Source organism: Procambarus clarkii, chromosome 29, assembly GCF_040958095.1.
Source record: "Procambarus clarkii isolate CNS0578487 chromosome 29, FALCON_Pclarkii_2.0, whole genome shotgun sequence".
Taxonomy (NCBI): domain Eukaryota; kingdom Metazoa; phylum Arthropoda; class Malacostraca; order Decapoda; family Cambaridae; genus Procambarus; species Procambarus clarkii.
In genome coordinates, this window is record NC_091178.1 from 41358549 (window position 1) to 41373565 (window position 15017).

The window sequence follows — 15017 nt, forward strand, 5'->3', positions numbered from 1 at the left end:
TCACCTTTACTTGGAACATGATTGATTAGAAGGGCCTGTTCACAATAATATGTTTGTTCTGACGATTGAAGAATTATATTTTCTGTCAGATAGAGTGCAGAATGTACCTTATAATGATTAATATTAGATTGCTGTAAGTTTTGAAAAGAAAAAAGAAAAATAACTGTATATCCATAAAAAATATCCAGAACAGTTGACGTGGGATACATTCGAAGACAAATATTTAACAATTGTAAAATTTCATCTGTATCCCGAGAGAACATTGTCATAGCTGTCACTAAAGACCACACTTTGTTTTTGTTTATCATACCTTTTAAAGGATGATTAACACTCGTCATTGTTTTTAATGTTGATGTAAACATAGGATGATCATTCAATAACTCAAATAGTTCAGAGTCTTTTTTTTCTTGACCCATTTTCGACCAGTTATTCATTTTAGTCTCGATCATCTTTAGAAGGCCTCTCATACAGTATCTTCCATCGGTTATGTTGTATTTGATGTAACATAATTGTTCCACAATATAGGATGCATTGTAAAGAGACAAATTACCATCTTCATTGCTATGTAGAAGTTGACTAGGGAAAAGAGTATATGAATCCCATATTAATCGATGATAAAGAGTGCGGAATGGCATGTATGACGAGTCAAGAATAACATGGCTCCAAATTTTACAAACTCTGGAACAAATAATTAAAAGATGACGATATGGAACAAGTGCAAATATGTTTTCTAATAACACCTGTGGTAGGGACGACATTTTTTGGATTAGAGTTTGCATCAACACCTGTTGTATTACAGTGTTCAGTAAGCAAAACAGTAAGTAATTTAAGTAGGGTAGTAGTAGTAGTAGTAGTCTTTTTTTTTTTTAATCAGGGACTCAAATCTCTTTTTTTTCAACTATCCATCAGGGTGTTTGTGACTGCTGTCACATCTGCACACGTTCAATGTTGAATATACTATCCAATATCATTGGATACTAACCAGAAAACTAATCAATATCGACATAGTATAGAGTATATAGTATAGTGCTGGATACTGGAAAACAATCCAACATTGAATGACTCATTCAACATTGAATTACTCATTCAATATTGAATGGTATTCCAATATTTAATATAATATCCAATATCACTTAATACTGGAAAACTACTCAACAGGATAAAAACAATAACATATTTGACTTTGGTTGCATAATTATTTTATTTTTTAAAAATATCTGAATTAAAAATCATATAATTAAAAAAAGAGAAAATTAAGAATGAATAATCTACTGTCAACAATTATTATGTTAATAATATTAATTATTTTCCTAACAGTTATAGTAGTCATTAATTCACGGAAAAAATCTAAAAATACTAAAAAATTATATAAAAAGGAAAACAATTACAATTCCATCAGCCATGACACAACACCAGAGTCCATTGAGCTAATACAAGATGTAGGAGGAGGAGTGGGAGGGGAATTACACAACGCAGGAGTAGTGGGAGGGGAATTACACAACGCAGGAGTAGTGGGAGGGGAATTACACAACGCAGGAGAAGGAGTAGAGTTACATGACGCAGGGGAAGGAGGAGCAGAAGAATTACAAGACGATGGAGAGGGAGGAGGAGGAGGAGGAGGAAGAGAATTACAAGACACTGGAGAAGGAGGAGGAGGAGGAGAATTACAAGATGCCGGAGAAGGAAGAGGAGGAGGAGGAGGAGGAGGAGGAGGAGGAGGAGGAGGAGGAGGAGGAAGCGGAGGAGGAGGAGGAGGCGTAGGAGAATTACAAGATGCCGGAGAAGGAGGAGGAGGAGGAGAAGAAGGCGGAGGAGAATTACAAACAAGTGAAAATGAGTCCTCTGGCGTTCCTCACGTCATCAGTAAAATGGAATCCGTCGAACAACCTCATGAATTACTTCAAGAATTATTACAATCCTCCACATATTCGTCTGAACTTCGAAAATCCCAAATGAAATCCAAACTTATAGAATCATTATTCTCGCCATTTATCGAAGACATAAAAACTTATAAAGGTCTCTTTATTGTTCCCAAACCACCAATTTCGTATAATCCTAAAACTATTACTGAAACTGATAAGACACTAATTCAACCCTTTAATAAATTCCTTAGTTATTATGATGAAATCCACCACTTTACCAATGGTTATTCTGCATATTACATAAATAAACTATATACAAATTCTAATATTGATAGGGGATATTATACAAAAAATCCAATTATATTAATATTTCCATGGAATTTCCATAATTTCACACCTGATATTTATACAGATCGACGTGAAATAAAAGACGTCAAATTAAAGAACAATTTAGATGCATCACGTAAAAAATGTCGAAAGGAAGGAAAACTATTTTACATGAACAAATTGTTGATATCATGTACCCATGCTGCAAGTCAAGATATATTTAATTGTGGATTTTATTCGGACAGTTTCCCAATGAAAGAAAATTCACTACCCCCATTCGTGGTTATGAAACTTGAACTCGTAGACGGTCATAATGAGGTGGAATGTAAAATGTTAGCTAAGAATATCAATTCCTCAGACGCATTTGCTAGCATTAAATTTAACATTTATGTGGAAGTCGAGAAAGAAGAACAAACAAAAGAATCACATGGAGGAGGAGAATTACAAAATGCAGGAGAAGGAGTAGGAAAGGTAAAAACTTCACAAACAGTAGAAGGAGGAGGAGAAGGAGGAGGAGGAAAAGGAGGAGGAGGAGGAGGAGAACCACAAACAGTTGGAAGAGAAGGAGGAGAATCACAAACAGTAGAAGGAGGAGGAGGAGAACCACAAACAGTTGGAGGAGAAGGAGGAGGAGGAGGAGGAGGAGGAGGAGACCCACAAACAGTTGGAAGAGAAGGAGGAGAATCACAAACAGTAGAAGGAGGAGGACAAACAGTAGAAGGAGGAGGAGGAGAACCACAAACAGTTGGAGGAGAAGGAGGAGGAGGAGAACCACAAACAGTTGGAGGAGGAGGAGGAGACCCACAAACAGTTGGAGGAGAAGGAGGAGGAGGAGACCCACAAACAGTTGGAGGAGGAGGAGGAGACCCACAAATAGTTGGAGGAGAAGGAGGAGGAGGAGGAGGAGAACCACAAACAGTTGGAGGAGGAGGAGGAGGAGGAGGAGGAGGAGGAGGAGGAGGAGTAGGAGGAGGAGGAGGAGAAGAATCACAAACAGTTGGAGGAGAAGGAGGAGGACAAACAGTAGAAGGAGGAGGAGGAGGAGAAGAATCACAAACAGTTGGAAGAGAAGGAGGAGAACCACAAACAGTTGGAGGAGAAGGAGGAGGAGGAGGAGGAGGAGGAGGAGGAGGAGGAGAATCACAAACAGTAGAAGGAGGAGGAGGAGGATCACATAGGACCCCCCACCGAAAAAAAGATAAAAAAAACTGGATTCAGATTAGTGGAAGAAAACGTATTTATCTTGACCCAGACGCTGGTCTTATAGAGTCATTTTAATTTTATTTACTCTGATATATAAAAGGCCCGGAGATTTTATATACTCTGGTATATAAAACGTCAAAAAAGTATATAAAACTATCAATTGAATATAAAATTAAAGGTTCCCACCAGGCTTCTGTGCTGGCTAGGGTTCAAGTCTCCTGGTGGGAAAGTGTTCTCAAGTTGTATAACTTCACTCTCGTGTTTAGGAGAGTTGTGAATCAAGCATAGACATAGTGTTCTCCCATATTAACAGGGACTTGATGAAAAACGTAAAAATGATAGTCATCCTTAAGAATTATTTGACTCTAAAATTCAGGGATGGTCAACTTCTTGGGCTGCTCCCAAGAGAACTGTTGCCGTCCAAAATGTCCATAACACGACGTATCACTGTAAATTGGTCTCTTTAAGCCCAGCTCCTTGACAATATGTCCTAGTCGTAGATCAAAGTTGTGGTTAACAATCTTCAGAAGCTGTTTTGATGTGTACTGTGAGGTGCCATAGTGGAAGATGCTGATGCTTATGGGGTGCACAACACTAATGGCGTAAGATACCTGAACCAAACAGCGTCTACATAATTTGTTTTTCACCAGTGACTTGGCAACACATCGGGCGGCATAGGCCGCTGAGCGGTCAATCTTTGTGTAATCTTTGCCAGAGAATGCTCCCCCGCCGTGAGCGCCCCACCCACCGTAAGTGTCAACGATGATTTTCCTACCAGTTAGCCCAACGTTACCTTGAGGTCCACCCATGATGAATTCTCCGCAAGGGTTGATGTGGTATTTCGTTTGAGTATCTATATATTTTTCAGGAATAATGACCTTGATGACCTTCTCTATAACCTCGTCACACAAAGCTTCGATAGTAATTTGTTCCGAGTGCTGTACAGAAGCGACAACAGTGTTCACTCTTTTGGGAATAACAGCTCCTTGATCGAAGGCATACTGGCATGTGTACTTGAGTCTTACAGTCAGGTCGCGCCCACCAGAATGTCCCATCTCTTCGCAGCTCTGCAATCTTCTGATTGAGACGGTGTGCCAGCATAATAGTTAAGGGCATGCACTCATCGGTCTCATCAGTGGCATAACCAAACATCAGTCCCTGGTCCCCTGAACCAGTGTTGTCATCACTGCGCCCGATGTGTACACCATTAGCAATCTCCGCACACTTTTGCTCCAGGGCCAGAAGAATATTGCAGGTCTTGTAGTCAAAGCCCTTTCATGAATCATCAAAACCAATTTTCTTAACAATATCACGCACAATTTGTTGATAATTAACTTGGGCCATGGACGTAATCTCCCCACAGATCAGGATCATACCAGTTTTGGTACACGTTTCACAAGCAACTTTGGCGTCAGGGTCCTGGCTAAGATGGGCATCAAGCACTGCGTCGCTGATCTGATCGCAAATTTTGTCGGGGTGGCCTTCGCCTACCCTCTCACTGGTGAAGAGGAACGTCTCATGATCTCCATCCATGCTCTCAGCGCACTATCCTGGGGAACGAAAATGTTACTTCTAAGTACTCTTGAATTTGGGACTAGGTTTCCTTGGCTAGATTTTAACTAAATAAAAATCCGTTATGTAAAGGAATATTATTAAAAACATTGACCTAATTGTGTGAAGAGAGAAAGAGAGAGAGAGAACGCAAACCTGGTCACGTGGAGAGAGAGCAACTGAGCAACTGTAAAGCAAGTGTGCAGCTGCTCTGTCATATAACAAAACTGTGAGTCAAAAAAGAATATGGATCATTTATTTTATTTTGAAATGATTATAAACCATTAAAAAAAAAAACATTATTACTCATTCTAATTGGAAGAGTGAATGTATAATTTGGTAACCTGTAATCCTTAACTCTTTATGAACATAATAATTCCATCTGGTGAAAGGGATAATAATAATATTGTGTCAATAATTATAGAAGTATTTATTAGTCATATATAAAAATGTAATAGAAGGAACAATAAGATTTGAAATTCAATTCATATATTTCCAACCAGTCTCCAAGGTAAACAGCCTGTGTCAAATGGTAGATAAGATACATTATAAATCATCTTATTATATGTTGTTAACAAAAAGCTGCTGTACGTGTGGACATGTGTATCCAAGATGTTTTTTCTCTATTATTAATTCTCTCCCGCAACCACCACATTCTCTTTTTTGGGGGTTTCATAATGATTGAGGATGACGATGATGTTCCATAATAATACTTCTAATTTCTAGAAGAGTCTTGGGTATGAAGTATTCAATATGGTCTCCCTCAGCGCCTTCAGCTGCCAACACATCTGCGCGTTCATTTCCATAGATTCCAACATGGGAGGGAATCCACAGGAACTTGACAACTCTTCCCTGGTTGGTTAGTACCTTCACAACTCTCTTAATTTCAGCGACTATTGAAAGATTCTCGTCCCGATCTTTATTTACGGCTTTGCAGTGCTGCTCTCGAATCGGTGCAAATCACTGCACCAGTAGTATTCTGTTCAATAATATACCTTAACGCCATAGCAATGGCAGTTAACTCTGCTTGTGTTGAAGAGGTATAGTTCTCAATGCGCGCTTTTTCCTCATTTTTTGGTGGAAAAAAATACATCATCCTTCTAATTACCGTGTATGCTGCACCCGCCCGGCCATTAATAGGATTAGATGACCCATCAGTGAAGATTTGATCTAGTTCATCTCCAGCTTCATTATAAATTTCCTTAAGATACTTGTGGCTTATTTCTTGGGGTACCATGTTGGTTTTTTTCTTTACCATATCATTGATGATAATCCTGCACGAGTCATTCAGGGGATCCACCCAGGGAGGTAATCTTTCTACAGGCATGAGCTCACGAGCTTGTTGAAGTAGGTGAAGATCTTCAAGGTAGCCGACTGCTCTGTGATGCCATTTTTTGCTTCTCTTGTTTCCCCCTGAAAGTAGCACAGAGCTCAATTTTTTTTAGCCATGTCATTATAATGGGGATCTCTGGCAATCCTAATTGCAAGCTTAGCATTCAGTTCCACAATTCTTTCTTTAATACTGGGAAGGGATAATAACTCTTTTTGTAGATTGGACATTTCAGCAGTTTTTTTCTTTGGAACTCCAAGAATGATTGAAATGGCTTCATCCTGTATGCTTTCTAGCCTATTCATATCACTTTGTGAATAAGTACATAAAACAGGTGCTGCGTTGTCAATGACGGAGCGTACATAGTTTGTGTACATCATTTTAAGTATAGCAATAGAGGCTCCATGGCCATCATTCCAAGTCATAGCTTTCAGTTTCAGTTCCCTGAGTCGACTTTTGCATGTTCCTATGATTTGATTGAGCTCCTCTTTCTTTCCCTTGTTTGAGCCGACGGTGACGCCAAGGTACCGATAGTGGTCACCCATTCAAGTGTTACACCATTAATTTGCAGTTCTTCATTTTCTCTCCGCTTGCGATGGGAGTATGCTTTTGTCTTGTTTGTGGAGAGAGTGAAACCGAGCTCAATACATTTCCTTCCAAGGAGTTCAATGGCCTGTTTTATTTTATCAAAGGTGGGAGCTTGTATTAGGACATCGTCTGCATATCCCACTAGTTGTGTTCCTTCAGGAAAATCAATATTGGCAATTGCATTCATAAGTACATTGAATAGTGTAGGGCTTAAGACTCCTCCTTGGGGGGTCCCGAGTTCCATATTCATTGTTCTTGAGATTGCTCCATTGAAGTAGACCTTAGCTTTCCTCCCTGTGAGGTAGTCTTCAATCCATTTCATGAGTCTCCCCTTGACACCCATACATGCAAGCTCGTCCAGGATCGCAATTCCCTGGGCTTTGTCGAAGGCTCCTTTTATGTCAACAAATACAGAGTACCTAGCCGTGTCATTAACCAGGTAATTAATTATACAATTGGCTGTGCTCCGTCCTTTGACATATCCATTGACTCCTTCCCCAAACCTACCTATTTTGTGTAACAGTCGTTTTAGGATGATCTTTTCCAGCATCTTGCAAGTACATGACACGAGACTGATAGGTCTGTAATTGCCAGGGTCATTCGGTTTTGGTATGGGAACAATTTTGGCGTGTTTCCATTGTGTGGGCAGAACTCCATTTAGGAATGATTTGTTAACAATAGGAGTAGTGGATTCCCAGGCACTTCACACAGTGCATTAAGTATGTCGTAGGTAATGCCATCCTCACCAGGTGCTGTAATTTTACCTCTCTTAACAGCCGCCCTTACTTCCTGGGCTGTGATAGGTTCTCCTTATTCGTCCTCACTAGACTGTGCTCTCGCTATTCTAGTTCTTCTGTCATTCTGTAGCAGGAGCTGTTCCATGACGATTTCCGTTGAGAGGGAGGAGGAGGATGCTGCCTTACTCCACATGTAAATTAATTCTTCAGCTTTACTCTGTGGATCTTTGCCTCGAGGCATTTTCTTCCGAGGGGGTCTTCGTCGAGGCGTACGGCGCTGAATTCTAAGACAACTTTCAATTTGGTGATTAAGGTCATCAACAAATGTATCAATATTTTCTGGGATTTGGTATTCCCTGATCCAGTCATTCATCCTGTCTATGAAGATTGGCTTCATATCTCGTCTGAGTGATAACCACCTTCTTTTATTTGACTCATTCTTTCTCAAATTGTTCATGTCGACAAAGGTAACCAGTGTGCCCGGTGGTCACAACATAAACTTTGCCCAAGGTATATAATATGCTACTGACATCTGTGTCAAGTGAATTGAACAGGAGAACCTCCTCTTTTATATCCCTCTATAAATCAAAAAAAATATTTATTTTAATTTGTTTTCTTTTATTAATCCAATTATCCTTTAATTATCGAACATTGTAATTTGTTAATTATATATTGTTTGGAATGGGAAAGATGCTTACATACATACATATATATCTCAAAGGCATAGATTAGTTTAGTAAAGTTACTACAAAAAATTCAATATAATAGTAGTAATTAGGTTACATTTGTATACTACAGGACTTTAAGTTGTGTGGGCCTAGCTAGTTTGTTTCCCCTTAGCTGGCAGAATACCACCCCCCTGCAACAGCATTTGTAGGATTCATGGGGCATAGATAAGACCAAGGAGTATGCTTACCTCTACAATTACAACAAAATGGAAATTTTTGTTTCTTTGTACACTCTTTAGAGTCATGTTTATTACCACAGTACTTACACCTGGGGTCGTACTGACATTTCAAAACCAAATGCCCCCAATAATAACACTTCAGGCATAATTTTGGCTTCTCTTGGTATTTTGAAACTTTTCTATAGCCTAGTCCTTGTACAAAATTTTTTTAGGAGCCTCACCTTTTATTAAAGCTATAACCTGACTTTGTTTTTTATAATGAACAATGTTTCTCTTTACCCAAACAACACTGTCATTGTAAAAGAGATGATCGGGATCCAAGTAAGTTGGATATTTGAAAAGTATGACCTTTGTGAAAATACCTTCTTCTGGAACAACCATCACAATATTCTGAAAGCCATCTGTAGTTAAATGTTTAACTGCCTCTTCTGTTCCAACTGTGATATATGGCTGCTGAAGACCCTGACCCTCCTTGAACACTGGTTTAAAATCTGAATACTCCATAGCTAAACGTACAGTCCACACCATCTTTTCAATGAAGTTCAGTAGGCATGTTTTAGGAAATAACAACCGCCTCCTTAGGGCAGACCGCCTCAGTCATTTCATTAACACATAAGTTACTCACTCTTATCACTGTAATCGTTTGAGAATCACTAATTCACACTGTATATTTAGCTAGTTGTTTGATTACTACTACTACTACTAATTTCTGTTGATTCCAAAAAAAAAAAAGTTTGCGGCACAGGGGCATTTGGTATGCTCAATGTCCTAAACTTCCTCTAACAAATTAGGAATAAATATTCGTTCACAAATTAGTTGTGAAATTCGATCTCTCTTTTTCACAATAAAATATACTTTAGAATAATTGAAGAGAACCACAGAAACATTTCACTATCAATGACACCACCCTAACATCAATGTGATTAAAAAAAAAAAAAAAAAAAGTAAGACCAGATCTTGGAGCTATTCTTCATAACAACCTTCTGGTACTTTTACTTGAATATCTATCTTGATTACACCTTTTCCTTGTGCTGGCACAGTAACATCGTAGGCAGCACTGAAGCAAAAGGTAGATTGTTAATTAAAATATATAAAATATATGTGGTAATTAAAATATATTTAATATAAATAAGTCATAAATTAAAAAAAAAAAGTAAATTCCAACTATACCTGTACAAGTCATATCCAGCAGCTAGTGTAGATCCAAAATGAACATAATATATGCCAAGAAAATGTGGTGGTAATAGAAAAGAAGTTCAGGTAGGAGAGATATATATCTGTGTTTACTCTCACTCCGAAGAATTAATAATCTCATTAATATTTCTACTCCTTTTATATGTTCCTTGAGGTGCCAGTTACCACCAGAAACAAGTAAAAAAGTTGTTTAAAGATTTGGTCAATGTTCCAATACACTTTTTAGTTTTCAAAAAACGTCTGAAAATGAATGTCTGGAGTTATCAAATCTAAAGCTGATATATCTTTGGTAAACTGTTCCAACAAATGTTCATCCAGGCTGGTTATGCTTTTAAATACAGTTCCACATTCAAAACAAGTAAAAAAGTTGTTTAAAGATTTGGGACTGATTTGCTGTTTGTTTCCACATATATCATATTTTTTTTCACTATTTGTTTTCAAAGGCTGAATCATGTGTATTGATTTCAAATGTAGGGTCAAGTTATATTCATCCCTAAATCTATTCCCACACAATTGACATTTTAACCGTTTTACTCTTTGTGTTCCCATATGTGTTCTCATCTACATTAATGACCTTCCAAATGCCTCCCAACACCTCAAACCAATTCTATTTGCTGACGACACAACCTTCATTTACTCAACCCGTTCTCACACAAGACAGTACATATATGACTAGTGCTTAAAGTCAATATGTGGAATGTGATTTAGTACATATGTGATATATTCCCAGTTAACTTTTTTACCAAGGCTCAAACTCTTCCTCACGTACCAATTTACGTCTCACAGTACTCGTCCATCAACGTAGATAGCTGAATAGTCGTGATTGGTTCAATTATAACGAAAATTGTAGTTTTCAGGTCCCACATGGGTTGTGAAATTCACCTACTATTGTCCATGCTCTTATAATATTACAGATCAGCTACATCCTATTGAAGGCTCGTAGTTTTGTTTTGAGAAATATTAGTTGTTCTTAGTAAATTATAATAAGCACAATAAATTATTACATAGAATAAGTGCTTCACCAATCAATATTATATACTATAGTTTGTGCTTTAGAAATCTTTAAAAAATGTTTTGTAGGAACGCTAACAGAAAACGATGTTATGTTGGAATGTATATAGGGTAAACTACTGCAAACAGGATGGTATGGTGTGGATTATTGGAAACTATAGGATTAGGGTCCACTACCACCTGTTAGGTGGGTAAGGGGTCCAATAACACCCGCAGGATGAGTATGGGGGTCACATCCACCCACAGGAATGGTATGGGGATCACTTCCACCCACAGGAAGGGTATGGGATCCAATACCATCCACTGGATGTGTATTGCGTCCACTACCACCGACAGGATGGGTATGGGCTCACAACCACCCACAGGATAGGTATGGGGTCCAATACCACCCACAGGATGAGTATGGGGTCCACTATAACCCACAGGATGGGTATGGGGCTCCAACCACCCACAGAATAAGTATGGGGTACAATAACACCCACTGGATATGTATGGCATCCATTGCCCCCACAGGATGACTATAGGGTACAGTATCGCCCACAGGATTAGTATATAGGGTTCACTGCCGCCCACAGAGTCGGTATGGAGTCCACCGCCACCCACAGGGTCGGTATGGGGTTCACTACCGCCCACTGGGTCGCTATGAAGTCAACTACCGTCCACAGGGTCGGTAGGGGTCCACTGCCGCCCACAGGGTCGGCAGGGGGTCCACTGCCACCCACTGGGTCGGTAGGGGGTCCACTGCCGCCCACAGGATCGATAGGGGGTCCACTGCCGCCCACAGGGTCGATATGGGGGGGTCCACTACCGCCCACAGGATCGATAGGGGGTCCACTGCCGCCCACAGGGTCGGTAGGGGGTCCACTGCCGCCCACACGTTCGGTAGGGGTCCACTGCCGCCCACAGGGTCTGTAGGGGGTCCACTGCCGCCCACAGGACCGATAGGGGGTCCACTGCCGCCCACAGGGTCGATAGGGGGTCCCTTACCGCCCACAGGGTCTCTATGAAGTCAACTACCGCCCATAGTGTTTGTATAGTGTCCACTATCGCCCATAGTGTTATTATGGGGTCCACTACCCCTCATAGGGTCGGTATGGGGGTCCATTACTACCCACAGGGTGTGTCTGGGGTCTATTTTGGCAATACTGCTTTTCCAATCTCATTTGTTGTTGAATGTAAAATATTTGTTGCTCGACTTGCAACAATTTATATATATATATATATAGTATAGTGCCTTTGCAATAATGTACCAATGTGTGTATTTTCATAACTCGTTTTAAATTGTTGAAAAATAAATAACTACATTGTGAATGCAAGTCAATGTTTACATGCTAAATCAGAGTTGCCAGATTCCGCTTAAAATAGCAAATTGTGCTTATTTTCAAAGCTTGAGAATTTAGCTTTAAAGTAGTTAAAAAACTACGAATTTCGCAATTTGCTATGTACTTTAGTGTACTATTTTAAAATAAGATTGGTTTTTAAGCTGCAAGTCATATGAATCTCAAAAAAAGTATATTATTAACAATCTTATCTCCATAGTTCACTAGTTTCTGTAAATCAGATCTGGTAACTGTAGGCCAAGTACTGGAAGACTCAAGACACAATGTGTTGAAGCTATTCTCTTTGAAGAAGTCATCTCGACAGGATCTTCCAGCTCCAGCTATAAAACTTCACCAAACATGGATCTACCTAGTACATCAAATGGTAAGGAATTACTAAACTGTACAAAGTTTTATGCTAGAACATTTGTTACAGAATTGTCCCTGTCAGGGACAATTCAGTCCCTATTCTATGTGTACTCCATCACATAGTGACGGAGTATGTGGGAATAATTTTGTTGACACTGTCCATTTTGTCAATTCTACAACAGCAGATAATATGAATTCCCAGAGATATTTGTAACTTGAGATACTTGGTTTGGTTTGGTTAAGTTAGGTTAGGTTAGCCTAACCCAGTAAATCCTCCCCGGCTAGAATATAAACCCCGGACAAAGTGCTCGTGAAATGCCAGGCATTTGCAAATATGAGGATGTGGTTGATTAGATTATATTCTTTTCTATATCATAGATGTTCAATATATGAAAAATATTTTAGACTTAAAAATGGACCCCTGAGGTACTCAACTTAACACATTTCTTCATATTCATTCCCATTTAGTATGACCTTTTGCTCTCTTTGTTTTAACTATTGTTTTGTGCACTTTACAATTTTTTTCATGAACCTGTAATTTCCTTGCTAGTCTTCCATGTGGTACCTTATTAAAGTCTTTAGCATAATCCATGTATACTACATCCACCGGAAACCCTTTATCTGAGTACCATGTTACCATGTCCCAAAAGTGAGGAGGTTTATAAGGTAGCATCTGTTTTTAAGAAGACCATGGTGTGTCGATTGAATAAGATTTTTCACTGAAAGATGGTAAATGATTCCCTCCCTTAGGATTTTCGCCATGAGCTTGCAGATGTGTTATACCTAGCTGATCGGACATTAGTTTTGTGCTTAACTCTTTCTGCTTTTTTTTTAAATACTGTAAGGGTGAAATTTTCATATTTCAAATCTCGGGGTACTATCCCTTGGTTCAGATATTTTGTGGAAAGTATTTTCAGCAGTATTCATAGTTCTTCTGTCAGTTTATTTTCCTTTATAATTAAGGTTTGTTTTCTTTTGTACCATAGAAAGTACCACAGAAAGGTGTTATAATGTTGTGTTAGCTTTTCTGTACAATTTTTCTTTTTTGTTTGTATAAAAGGCTATGCAATGAATTCAAATATTTACGCTACCAATCAATTTTTCAGATAGATCATCGGATTTTGACAGTATGCTGTACATACCAGATGTTCCAAAAATAACTACAGACAACAATAATGGTACTGTGTTTACTATTTTTATACTTTATATATAGGAAGACAAGTTCAATCAATGAGCATTTTAATATATCATCAAAATTTTCATACATTTCTTTCACTTTGTTACACTTGTAAAAACTTATTCTTAGCTATATTTATATAAATGTTAATACCACTGTTAAATGAACATATTGATTTGTGTCCTTATTAGTTATAGCTTATTTATGTTGACCCAGCACCTTACTAAAGGGATTACCTTAACTTGTGTCACTATCTCTCTAGGGGGCTCCAGGTAGGCAGTATAGGTAATGCCACTAACATGCATATCATTATGGGAAAGTCCATAATTTAACACATAATTATAAGTAGGTAATTTGTAGCAAATTTTAAGATTATTAATAGGTACATTGTAGCAATTTTGCATAAGCATAATTTTCTTGTTTTGTTCTTGTACTTTTCCTTTACTTTACTTTTTACATTCTTGTAAAGCCACTAGCACACATAGTGTTTTGGGCAGGTCCTTAATCTAACAGATAATTTTAAATAGGCAATTTAAAGCTTAAATGGAAAAAATTGGCTGGTACATTGTAAGAAAGTATCACAAAGATTACTATGTACATTAAAGTAAAATTTGAGGGTTATCAACATATAAATTGTAGCATAATTTGAGGAATATTTCAAGGTATAATATAGTAAGATATGCATTCAATATAACAATCATGATATAAGGTGATAGCAATGATTACAATGGAAAAGTTGTATGGTTTAGGCACATATATTCTGGCATTGGATTTCATAAGATACAGTGCGAGTTTAATACACTAGTTAGGAAACTATCAAGAAAAAATTTAGGTACTTTTTGGTTTTATTTTTTAAAATGGCAGAAGTTGGACAGTTTTTAAATTTGTTAGCAAGTTAGTTCCATAGACAAGGTCCCTTTATTTGCATAGAGTATTTACACAGAATAACTTTGACTCTGGGGATATCAAATATATTTATTTCTGGTATTGTGATTCTATTATGGGTTCTATTGCACATGCCCAGCTATGCTTCAAACATTTATTTTGTTGCATTTTCCCAGATAGTGTTATTGTTTAAATATTATTTGCTTTTCAGCTAACATATCTGCGTGGCTGTGGGTATGAATCAATCGTTATCTATTACAAGAAAGGACCAGCACGGGTGACACATGGTATTTTACCAAACAACGTAATACAAGAAGAGGACAAGAAGATCTTCACCACTAACTTCTTTTTGTGTAAGTAGTTCACATAATATATAATATATCACCACCTATTATTTTCTCTCATATATATATATATATCATATGTATATTATATATATACATATGTATATATATACATATATATATATATATATATATATATATTATATATTTATATATATGTATATATATATATATTATATATATATATATATATATATATAGATATATATTATA

The 15017-nt window shown here is 37.8% G+C and overlaps 1 pseudogene; it reads right to left on the minus strand.

Annotated features, from left to right (window-relative positions):
- Nucleotides 1-3769: 3769 nt before the first annotated feature.
- On the minus strand, nt 3770-4925 carry LOC138369726 (S-adenosylmethionine synthase-like; annotated as a pseudogene).
- Between the last annotated feature and the right edge of the window lie 10092 nt (nt 4926-15017).